We start from the raw sequence: 12,682 nt of genomic DNA, 5'->3' as shown, positions 1-12,682 counted from the left end.
CTCATTACCCAGTCCTTTAAAAACTATATATTAGAGCCCACCATACTCACTGGACTAGAATTTATTTTAACCAACTGTATTTTTAAATTGTTGAAATTAGTCGGGGTCAGGGTGGATAAAAATCAATGATTTTTTTAAAAAAATCAAAAAAATCGGATTTTTTTGATTTAAATCGGATTTTTTTGATTTAAATCGGATTTTTTTGATTTAAATCGATTTTTTTGCTTTAAATTGGATTTTTTTAAATAAAATGCTTTTTGAGGAAAGAATATTACCATCCAAAGGTTATTCCATCATGAAATAAAGATTAGTTTTTTTTAATTATGTAGTATAAGGTTGTATATGTTTAATTTATGGGGTAAATAAATTCCATTAATCCATTCACCTCTTCCAGAGGTTTTTGTAAGATTATTGGGCAGTTTCTCTGCCTACAAGATATTATCACAGGTGCTTGGTTTACTTTTGCAGTTCTCAAAACTGAATTTGACTCAACAGAGATCACATGCCTCTTCTTCACAGCAAAAATGTTATAACATGAACAGAGTTGAGAAAAAGACCTTAATCCTATTGTTCTACAAACCTATGAATACAGAAGCAACCCCTTCAGTGCTAAGTTTCAAGAAGTTCAGTGAATAGAATAGAAACAATATTTTTCTGATTGTTTGGACAGTATTTAAGTTTTTCATGTGTAGGCTGGGCTGACAGTCTAAGTTTCTTAATATATATATATTTTGTTTTTGTTTAGCCAAATTAGTTAACAAACATGGATGTTTGTTTAAGCAAATAACATTTGCTGAAATGTTATTGTTTCAGTTGAATAAATCTATTTAAATTGTTATTATTAAGGTAATGATTATTTTTCTCCTTCCTAAGTACAACAGTAAAGTTGTCCAAATATGAATGATTAACCTATTAAACTAGGGATAAAAAAAGTAATATGAAAAGTTGTTATTCTAAAAATCTTCATCTACTTGCATAATAAAGTTATACCAGCAAGAATTAGTCTTTATGATTTAAATCAACTATGATTTAAATCAAGCCTTACTGACTAGTGATTTAAATTGTGATTTAAATCGTGATTTAAATCAGTTTGATTTAAATCAAATCCACCCTGGTCGGGGTTAGGATTAGGATTAGTGGTCCATCAGGATGACAGGTGGGAAAGAAGTCTATATAATTGACAACAACAACAACAACAACAACAAAATATCCCATTTACTTACTACATGGGAATTTAAAGATTATTAGCTCGCCCACGAGAACAGGCTGCTATGAGGAAGCTGTTGCACTTGTGGAGAAGCATTTCTACCCTAGGGATGGAAGTATCTGTCAATTTTGGTTCTCTTGGGTTCTAATTTTTTCAATCTTAAATTCAGTTCTCCACATTTTGCAGTTATTTGCATTAAAAAGTCCTCGTGAACATTCACCAGCATTTCAGTGCGAATTTCTCTTAATAGGCACGTTTTGTAGACAGCTCTGACTAATGCACATGCTTTTGCAAATAATGTTCCATAATATGAACTTTTGTCTGTCATTTTCACCAACATCTTCATTTATATGGACAACTACCCTTAAATTATGCATTTCTGTAAACAACGATTGGAGAACAGCATCGCAAAATTCAGATAAAGTGCAAATTTTGAAGGACAGTTGTGCTTCTGTTTCACATATTGTTTTGGGAAGTATGAATTTGACAGATTTGGCTTTATATGTGTGCTGAATCTAATTTCTCCACCAATCCTAACCTACCCATTGCCAGGCATGCATATATTGTTCACACTGTATAGTGCTACCCAGCGGGACCTTTAGATCAGAAGGATTATGTTTTACACAAATAAAAGCAGATGATTATTATTATTATTATTTTAAGAATACCTGCAAGTTAAAATGAAGCATTAAATAAATTGCTTTAACAATCCATTTCATAAAGAATTCTACCACCTTTACAATCCTGGCAACCGGCTCACTTAAGTTTTTCTCAGGTGCCCTTGAAAATCAGCACCTCACCGGATTTTGCAAGGTCAAAAGAAACAGGCAGCATTCTCATTTAGTTAATCCCAACCTCTCTTTGTGTATGTGACATGCCCTCTGCTCTTAAGCAGATTTAATCAGCACCAGAGCTCTTTCTCCACGCCCTGGTGCATGAGTCTCGGCATGCTCAACAGAAAGCTTCCAAACCCGAACTGCTTGGAAATGAATGCAAGACTTGCTCACATTCATTTTCTTATTAGTCTGACCTCTGATTCAAGGTTGCTAGTGGCTGGGGAGGAGAGGGGGAGAGTTTTGTGGTTTGTTTTGCTTATATAAACCAGTACCGTGGGTTGCATCCAATCCTAGTCCTAGACCCATTATCAACTTAACAACTCTGTATTTATATAAATGAGAATGGAGACCAGGTCTAGCTTTGGCTTATTGACATCCCATGCCCTTTTAAATATGTTATGGGAGGGGGTGAGGGTTAGTGATTTGTTTTTTGTACTTATTTTTATTATGTCTTTTGTGTTTTTTTATATTGTCATGTTATATTGTGAACCTTCCCGAGATCTACAGATGAAGGGTGGTATACCAATTTAAATAAATAAATAATAAATAAAATGTTTTGCCCATAGGCTGAGAGGGAGGGTGTGTCAGAAGGAAAATGAATTTATATTGATTTATATATACTAGCAATTACGTCTCAATGAAACATTTTTTATATGCAACTGTGTATTTTTAAAAGTTGTCTGCTGTTGCTTCAGTTTTTTGTATGCCACTCAAGAGTTATTTTTTTTTAATATACTAAGCAGTAAAGAAATTAAATAATCAATGAATCATCCTCAGTCACCCAAAAGTCTCTTGCCCTGTGTGTTTGGGGCTGCTTCCCAAAACACCTGTGGAACATCACGTCTCTTACTTTCCTCACACCCCTTCTCAAAACCCAACATTTCAATGAAAAATTAGCACCAGGGGCGGAGGAAGGGGGTGGGGTGCCCTGGGTGTCACCACTGCGGGGGGTGACAAAATGGTGGGCAGCACTCACCGCAGGGCCTGCAGCGCACCCGAGCCACGCGTCTCTCCTGGGAGTGATGTGGGGGCTTGGGCATCCGCAGGCTCCGCGGTGCCCCAAATGGTCCGCCCACCGCCTCCTCCTCAGCTGTAGGGTGGTTGAGTGGGAGGAGGCAGGCAGACTCCTCTGAGGCCCCGCAGAGCACCCTGCCCCACCCCTGGGTGCAGGGCATGCACACCGCCCCAGGCGCCCGATCGGCTTGCTCCACCGCTAGTTAGCACCAGACCTTAGTTCCTTCATAGAATCATAGAGTTGGAAGAGACCACAAGGGCCACCCAGTCCAACCCCCTGCCGAGCAGGAAACACCATCAAAGCATTCTTGACATATGCCTGTCAAGCCTCTGCTTAAATACCTCCAAAGAAGGAGACTCCACCACACTCCTTGGTAGCAAATTCCACTGCCGAACAGCTCTTACTGTCAGGAAGTTCTTTCTAATGTTTAGGTGGAATCTTCTTTCTTGTAGTTTGAATCCATTGCTCCGTGTCCGCTTCTCTGGAGCAGCAGAAAACAACCTTTCTCCCTCCTCTATATGACATCCTTTTATATATTTGAACATGGCTATCATATCACCCCTTAACCTTCTCTTCAGTCTACTGTAGGCTCAGATCACCTCCACAAATATACTTTTACAGCACTCTGAAAATAGTATAACAGTCATGGTTTCCCTCCCAAGAATCTTGGTAACTAGTTTGTCAAGGGGGCTGGCAACTGTAGCTATGTGAGGGGTCTGCTAACAACTCTCAGCTTCCTTAACCAATTATAGTTCCCAGGACACTTTTGACAAAGCCATAACCATTAAGTGATATAACAGTGCTTTAAATGTATGGTGCAGATGAGGCCAAAGTCACTGGGTGATTCCATCAGTCCAGGCAGGAACAGAAACAAGCATATATTGCTTCCCTATCTGATCTCTCCCAATATTTCCCGCCGTTGTTTCCTTTGTGCTGAATTTCAGGTTGTAAACTCTTTAGGGCAAGGACTCAGCAAAGCACTATACACAGTGGCAGAGGAGTTTTGTTTTGTTTACAAAACAAAGCACCCCAGAAATCTGCCTCCAGTGATCTGTGTAAGGTCGTGAGTTTAGACAAGAGCTGGGAGCTGAGCGGTGGGAGAAATGCCAAGGTGCTATGAAGGCAGACTGCTGGAGACTATGGAGTGTGTGATGTACATGGGTGAATCACCGAGTCGCCACCGTCGCAGCAAGATCAAGCACAAGAAAATATTCCCGTCCCTTTTGCACGTTTGTAAAATTTGCGCATTTTGCACAATTTGTGCATTTTTTTCGCCCTTCCTCACCCTCACTCTGAATGCTTCCAAGTAATTACTGTAGGTCGTGTAAAATGTATTAGTTTGCAATGTGGCTATTGTGGTAAAATGATTGGGGGGGGGAGGCAGAGATACAGTTCATGCCAAGGGCTTCCAAGGGCACAGCAGTCTCTCCAGTTATGGCTCTGACACCATACAAGTATACAAGCTGACCAGCTTATGTTGGGCCAGTCACGGTCCCTCAGCCTAATCTCCCTCACAGGGTTCCTGTGAGGATAAAATGGGGATGGGGAGAAGCATCCTTGAACTTCTTGGAGCAAAGGTGGGACATAAAGAATAAGCAAACAGCCAAGTAAAGTTTGACCAGGGATTCCAGCCTCTGCTATTAAGATATAAGAGACAGAATCTGCTTTATTTTTAGTTCCAGGTATGATAACCAGGCTATTCACCAAGAAAGAAGCAGCTTAGGAAATTCTCACAGACTGTAGTGGTTCAAGTATTACCTATTTACCAGGGAGTAAGCCTCAATGGCCACCTCATGAGAAGAGAAGACTCCCTGGAAAAGACCCTGATGTTGGGAAATATTGAGGGCACAAGGAGAAGGGGACGATAGAGGACGAGATGGTTGGACAGTGAATTATCGAAGCTACCTACATGGGTTTGACCAAACTGCGGGAGGCAGTGGAAGACAGGAGTGCCTGGCATTCTCTGGTCCATGGGCTCATGAAGAGTTGGACACCACTAAACACCAACAACAAATCCTCAATGAACCCAATGGCTTAGTTCAAAATAGACATATATAGGTCTACACTGTGAAGCATTTTGAACCCTGATGCACTTTCTTAGCCTTGCCCACCTTGCAGGTTGATGCAAGGATAGAATGGTTGGGTAGAGGAACCAGGAGTGTTTTTATCATTATTATTATTACAATAAAAATATAGTGAGGTACTTATGGAGGCATACATTCTTTTCCACTTTCCATCCTCACAAGAACCCAACAAATTAGGTTAGGCTGTGAGACTATGGATTCCTCAAGATCTCCCAGTGAGCTTCATGGCTGAGTGGGGTTTGAATCATGGCCTCCCACATTGGCCCAGGGTCATAGCTGCCAAGTTCTCCCTTTTTTTAAGGGAAATTCCCTCATGCTGAATAGGCTTCCTCGCGAGAAAAGGGAAAACTTGGCAGCTATGCCCAGGGTGAAATCAACAACTTCCTTGCTATCCACAAAAGCAGGCTGTCTTTCATACTATGTCCCAGGAAAAGCAGGAAGAAGAGAATATTCACAGGCTTACCTGCTTGAATTGTGCAATGGTTTGTTTGTTTTTAAGTGTCAATTGACCATATGAATAGCAGAAAATGTGATTGCCTGGGATCTGCTAATTATCTCAGTGAGTTCAATTGGGAGCAGACAACATAATGGCCAAAAAATGAACACTTTTGTGTATATAATTTAATAAGTAATAAAACTATCTCCTGCCCAAATTCTTTATGGATTGGCAATTTGTAACCTGTCAATCTCCCCATGGCTGCTAGATAATGAAAGTCAACAATGGTTCCTCTCTTCAAACAGAAGCACAAATCCAGTAACTGTTTCAGCAAAGGCACTTTTCCTACTTTCAACATGAGAACATTGTCAGAGTTAAGACAGAAATCCTAAATACACGTAGTAGGGAGCAAGCTCCACAGGCACGGAACAGCTTATTTCTGAGGAAACATGCATAGAATATCCTGGAAATATCTGGGAGCAGAGTTCAAATATCTCTTCAGCCGTGAAATCACTAGGTGGCCCTTATGCCAGTCACTATTCTCTCAGGTTCAGACACTTTCCCCCATCCTGTAGTCTGAAGGGAACAATATTGGCTGAAATTGCAGGGTGCAATGATAGCAAAAGTGCTTCAGAAACCTGAAGTGCACAGCTATGGATGGTGTAAGAACATTCAATTCTGCAATGTTTCTAAAGCCAAGCAGGTACTATATATATATATATATATATATATATATATATATATATATCCACGAGTGCCTTGATAGAACATGAAAGTAGAGTCCTACTGGATCAGACCAGCATATTGCATTCTATTTATGTTTCTATTTATCACTCCACCTGCTTCTGCCTCTGGCCCTGCTCTCTACTGGCATGTGGCTCCAAAAGCTTGCCCAGCAGTGAGTGCAGCCATTGGACGCGGAAAGGTTCTCCACAGAGGTTCCAGATAGCCTCTGAAGAACCTGTTGATAAAGATGTGATCCTATGCAATTAAGGCTGCTTTCCGCACTATACACTTAAAGCAGTACCATGCCACTTCAAACATTCCCGGCTTTCCCCAAAGAATCCTGGGAGCTGTCATTATTTAAGGTGCTGAGAGAGTTGTTGGGACACCCCTTTTAGCCTCACAGAGCTACCATTCCTGGAGCTTCTTAAAAAGAAGGATTGGTTGTTAAAACACTTTGGGAACTGTAACTCTGTGGTGGGAATGGGGGTCTCTGAAGAACTCTTGGCACCGTTAACAACCTACAGTTCCCAGAATTCTTTGTCAGGTGTCGAGGGGGAGCCATGGTTGTTTAAAGTGGTATACGACTGCTTGCAATGGAAAGTGCAGATGAGGTCAGAGTCACAGTGTGCTCGACTTCTGTCTGCTGCAGCGAAACAGCAAACAATATTTTCATTTCATTTCACTTTTAATTTGTATCCCGCCTTTCTATATTACTATACAAAAGGCAGTTTACAAACAACAAAATAGACAGCAAAAAGCTCACACCTAATAACAATCTGATCCAATACAGTAAATCTTAATAAAAAAAATAACTTTTAAATAAACAACTTGTATCAAAGAAAGCGATATTCAACAATCCATTAGAATAAACAGTAAAATAAAATATCAGCAAACAATAAACAGTATACACTTAACAATTACAAAAAAAAGAATTACTAAACAATAATCAATAAAAATAACAACCAGTCACAATGCATAAAATACCACAAAGCATGCAAAACCATCTAAAAGGATCAAATTGAGAAACGGGGGGGGGGGCACAATTTATAAAAATCATTTTTAAAAAATATCCCTGAACTCCACTTCTCTCTTCACAACTGCTTCTGCTGTTCTCAAAGTCATGGTCTGGGAAAGGCTCCTAGGGCAGGAGGGCGGGGGAAGGACAGGTGGAAAAAGCCATTGCCTGATGGCTGGCAAAGTCTCTCTCCTCTCACAGTTCTTCATCTGGAAACATCTCTCTTATGAAGACTCCTAGGGCCAAATTTCTTCCAGTTCAGTCTACTGATATACAGAATTTCTTCATTTTCACAAGACTAGTCGAACGCATTCAACTTGGGTGTAAGCTTCCACAGACTATCCCAGTGGAGGTTACTACCACTGACCTGTTCAATGCATTCATTCAGTGGTGCTCACTCCCAGGTCAGTATGCAGGGAAATGCTCCCCTAGCCTCTTTCATAAGTTGGGCCAACCACCTTTCACAGCTGCCTAAGCTAGCTGCCATCACATCATTTATAAACCCATTACAAATGACTTTCATCTGCCCAGATCTACTGCCAATCAATTTGGACAACCACTCAGCATTCTAGTATTATGAGAGAGGGGCGGAACATCTCTTTATCTAGATTTCCCAACAAGACCCATCATTTTATAAGCCTCTACATGTCTTTCTGTGCAATGCAATCCCAAACTCATCTACACCAAAGTACAACTCACTGAGTCCCATTGTAAAGATATCCTTATCAGTATGCAATGAACTGCAGTTTTTACAGTGGAATCGACCGGGGGGGGGGGGATAATCTCTATTAAATTCAATGGGGATTTCTCCAAGGGAAAAGGATTGCAGCAACCTAACATATACATAAATATGGAAATATCTGCAATGACTGGATTAAAGTAAAATGAATACTTTCTTTAAAACGTAGTTTATAACACAAGTACTAAGCACTGTTAGTTGACAAGTCTAAACATTTTGATCAGGTGCAGCTACACCACATTCTCGAAAGACGTACAGAACTTGCTGACTGAATTTTCCTATTTTAAAAAGCAAGAGAGAGACAGCAAACAGAAATAAAAGCTAGAAAAGTCCATTTTGCATTTCAAGCTGGAAATTCGGAAGTCAAAAGGTCATTCAGGCTGGGTAGTCATATGCATTTATGTCCCAGTTTCTCTCCTAATCAAAATCCACTTGAAAAAGAATCCATGTTATCGTTACATTCAAGCAGTGTGAATGCAGGGCCCAGACAGACACCGAAAAAAGATCAATAGCAAGTCAACCAAACGCTGTGATTTTAAAGTAAGAATGGCAGTGAAAATGGAAACCACCCAAATGCATACGATTTCAAACCAGTTTTAAGCGGTACTCAGCTTGGACAGTTAAGAAATCAGAGGACGATAGTAGGGGAGGTTTTACAGAACAGTCACCGCAAAAGAATCAAAGTGTGCATATATGCAAGCTTTGAAAAAATAAAATAAAAGAAGCTTTAACTCCTGTGAAATACTTCAAAAGGTATGGTGAACATCCAAAAGACTAAACACATTCATTATGGCATCAGCATTCAGGTACTAGAATCTACTTCACCAACCCTACAAAAAGGCTTCTGCCAACATAAATCGCTTGGGTCTTTACTCTTTAAGGTGAACAAAATCACGCATCTGCAAATTGTAACGTATTTATTTCCCATGTTAAGGGCAACCTCCAGCGGTGTTCTCCCCCACCCCCATTCTCCTTATAAAGTTAACAGCTCACTTGCAGCTTGCGCACGCACGCACACACACAAACAAGCTAAATTTCCCCTTTGAAATCAAGCTGGGACGTTCAACAGACATGTTCTGATGTACTATATCTCTCTAGGGAGGAAGGCCGGCTTAGGAACTCTCCGCCTCAGTAGACCAGCGAGCTTAGCAACTCCATCCACAACTGTCAAACTCAATATATATATATATGTCCCAGAAGGGCAGTTTGGTTGGATTTGAAGTCCTATGGCAGTCACAGACACTGTCACTTCTTGCAGACATGCTGGCTGAGCTGGGTTGCGTAATCATTTCCGCAATATTTTGGTCCAATACCATGTTCGGCTGAATACAAAGGCAAAGTAACAGAGGCAATAGAATTGTGGGTTAACAGCAAGGGAACACTGTCCAATGGGTGTTCTCAGTCACACCCTATTTGGAATGGTTGAACATGTGATGCAAAGGCAGTATTGATTATGTCTGAACTACCATAAGAGCTTTTCTCCCTTTAAGCTTTGGGGGATGGGGGCAGCCAGGGGAGAGAAGAGACCTTAAACAGCTCATCTCCAGGGTTCTTGGAAGGGATGGGGAATGTGAGAAGTGAAAAACCACCAGAGGAGGTGGGGGGGGAGCTTTGCATGAAGAAGGGAGAATAAGAGTTCTTCAGCCTATCAACCATACAGCTGCCGAGTACCCAGCTGGGAGAGTAATTGGAAAGTGGAAACATCCTTAAAAGAATTGCAAGAAAGGAGGCAGAAAGCACAGAAGATTTATTGGAACGAACTGCCTGGCTGAGAACAGTGCAGAGACATGGAAGGCAGCAATATACAGCATTAAAGAGGGTGGAGGTTTTGTAATTAGAGATGCTATAATACGATGTGGGGGGGAAACACACAAGGGGAAAAAACACCTCGCCCCCCACAAGGGGAGACACTTCTTTTTCTTGCCTCCCCACTTAAAAATAAGCTGGAAGTTTCCCCACTGCAAGTCAATTACTAGCAGATATTCTGGTATATACTATGCAACGTGTTCTATATGCAGCGTCCTATAGTTTCCAGATGCAGCGGAGAGGAAGGGAAGGTTAAGAAGCCACAGCTACCCCCCCACCCCTCTCCACGCAAGATGCACAAATCATGGCTGGTGAAGTCTGGAAAGAAGACAAAACGTCTCCCAACAGCTTCTGGAAGGGCAAGAATAACGCGACTGCGAAAAGAGAGAGCGAAACAATCACAAAGGAGAAAAGAAATAGGGCGGGGGAAGAGGGTCGCGCCGAGGAAAGAGCCGAGGGATGGGGTGGCGGTGGTGTCGTCTTATTAAAATCGCGCGTGGGTTCAGTTTTGCGGCAAATGGGACCGAAGCTTACGCGGCGGGAGGCAGTCCCATTGGACTTACTTCCGAGTAGACCCGGGCGTGTTCGCCTCGATATGGAGGCGCCGCCCAGCCCGAGTCCGGCGTGGAGACACTTTGGCCCTTTTCGTGCGGGCGGCTGCGTTGCGTTTAGAGAAGACTCCCCTCCCCGCCCGCCCGCGTTCAAACGCTTCTAGCGAGCATTCCCACGTAAGAATAGACCCAGGTGGGTGCCAAGCCAACCCCGCCTTTCGTGGTCCCCCCCGCCGGCCACACCCACAGCGCTGCCTCACCGGCTGGCCAGGTCCGCCTCGAAGCCCCGACGGCAGCGAGGGAAGAAAAGCAGCGGCAGCCGCGACGGGCAACCGGCCTCGCTCTCTCTCTCTCTGTTCCCCGGCGTCGTTGGGCTTTTCCCCGACCGCCCGGCGAGGTCTGTCTCCGCTGGCGACGAAGAGGCTCTCCGCCCGCGCCAAACTCCCCTCGCGGTTTCACTTCAGCCGAGCCCGCCTCCTCGGCCCTCCCACAGCCATTCGCGGCTGCCTCGCGGCTCCCGGCGAGGAGGGAGGCAGGCGAGCGGGCGCGCGGGCAGGAGACCCCTACCCCGCATGCGCTCTCCCTCGCCTGCCCGCCCGCGCGCTCCTAAGGTTGCCCGAGTTAGGCGCGCGCCTCAAGCTCTGGACTCCGGTGGACTTGATTCGGATCCGGCTGCGAAACGTGCGAGAGAGAGACATGCAAGAACATACACAGTGAGGGGCGATTTGAAGTCCTCTTGTTGCAGCTGCGGGGGACGCGTGGCCCTCCAGATACCGGAAGGCAGCCTGCTGCCTTATCCTGAGCATTGGTCACAAAACGTAACTCTAGAATTGTAAGGTTGGAAGGGACCCTGAGGAGCACCAATCCAGTGGTCCCCAACCACCACCACCTCCTCCTCCTCCTCCTCCTCCTCCTTTGCCATGCCCCACCTAAGCAGCTCTAAAATCCTGATCCCCCCCATATAATTCTTATTGTTAAAAAAGTGAACTCCTATTCCTGTGGAGGAAACCTAAAAGCTTCCAAATTGCCCCCCTTAAAAATCAAATTGCCCCCTCCCTGTGGGGCATGTGCCCCACTTTGGAAACCACAGATCTAATCCAACCCCCTGCAATGCAGGAATATGCAGCTGTCCCATATGGGGATCGAACCTGCAACCTTGGTGTCATCAGCACCATGAGCTGTCCAGGGGTCCATCTAGGAGGTCTGTGTAGACTGGCAGTGGCTCTCCAGGGTTTCAGGCAGGAATCTCTCCCACCTGGGAGCTTCTGTGTGCAAAACAGAAGCTCTAACCCAAGCCAAGTCCCTTCAAAGTGAAGAGACTTAATTTGTGCCTCCCAGGCTGATGCCAGTGAACCATGATTCATTCCTATGTCTGCCACCATCGTCAGCCATTGGCTATGCTGGCTGGGGCTGATGGAGGCAAAGTTAGGAGGCAAAGTGATGGAGGCAAAGTTAGGAGTGCCTACAGGCAGAAAAGGAGAGCAGCAGGAGCAGCCCACCTATGAGGCAAGGTGAGACACTGCTTCAGGCAGCAGGATCCACAGGGGCTTCACTGCAGGTCCCAATGTAGATCTTTATTCTGTCCTTGTTACCAATGTAAATCTTCACTCTTCACCCTTCACTCTTCAGATCTTCACCCTTGCGGGAAGCGGGGATGCCATTTTGTGGTTCACCTCAGGTGCCAAAATGTCTTGGGCCAGCCCTGAAGAAGAGACAATCAAGCCTTTGGAAATCCATGGGCTCACAATGCAATGCTGCTCATGCCTACTCAGAAGTAAGTCCCATTGGTGTTTAAATGGACCCCCCTCCAAAATAGAAAAGGTGTGTCTAAGCAGATTGCAATCTTAAAACCTGTGGACTTCAGAGAACCTGACTCATTCAAAACATAAGGATTTTTGCATGAACAACACAAGTGTAAATCGAGCCTGATGAAAAATCCATGGGCTGTCATCTTCTTTCAAAATTGTACTTCTGGGTTCTAGATGGGCCTTCCAGGCTGTTAAATCATCTTGTGTTTTGCAACAAGTACAGTATTCAGACTCTCAACAGAAATGGATGCATCTGAGCTAAATGGAGCTTGATGCTGCCCATTATTTCATTAAGATTTTTTATTTGCAAACATAACAAAGAGAAATGGTTGGAGAGATAAAGGCATTGCTAGCTGGCATTGTCAATAAGAAGATGCTATCATTCCTAATTTAAATGTCTAGATTAATATATGCAGTCCGTATGCCTAATGATGATGATTATCAGAAGTCTTCAGACCA

At 43.5% G+C, this 12,682-nt stretch overlaps 1 long non-coding RNA gene across 1 annotated transcript in view; it reads right to left on the bottom strand.

Moving 5' to 3' along the window:
* The window catches only part of LOC132593168 (uncharacterized), a 149,708-nt gene extending 138,817 nt beyond the window's left edge, over window positions 1-10,891 (bottom strand). The window contains exon 1 of the long non-coding RNA XR_009558535.1: window positions 10,676-10,891. This is a non-coding gene — a long non-coding RNA (uncharacterized LOC132593168). The remainder of the gene's footprint in view (window positions 1-10,675) is intronic.
* Between the last annotated feature and the right edge of the window lie 1,791 nt (window positions 10,892-12,682).

This window comes from Zootoca vivipara, chromosome 14 (genome assembly GCF_963506605.1).
Source record: "Zootoca vivipara chromosome 14, rZooViv1.1, whole genome shotgun sequence".
In the NCBI taxonomy this organism is placed as follows: domain Eukaryota; kingdom Metazoa; phylum Chordata; class Lepidosauria; order Squamata; family Lacertidae; genus Zootoca; species Zootoca vivipara.
The sequence above is the reverse complement of the archived record's forward strand: the minus strand, read 5'-3'. Positions and strand labels throughout refer to the sequence as shown.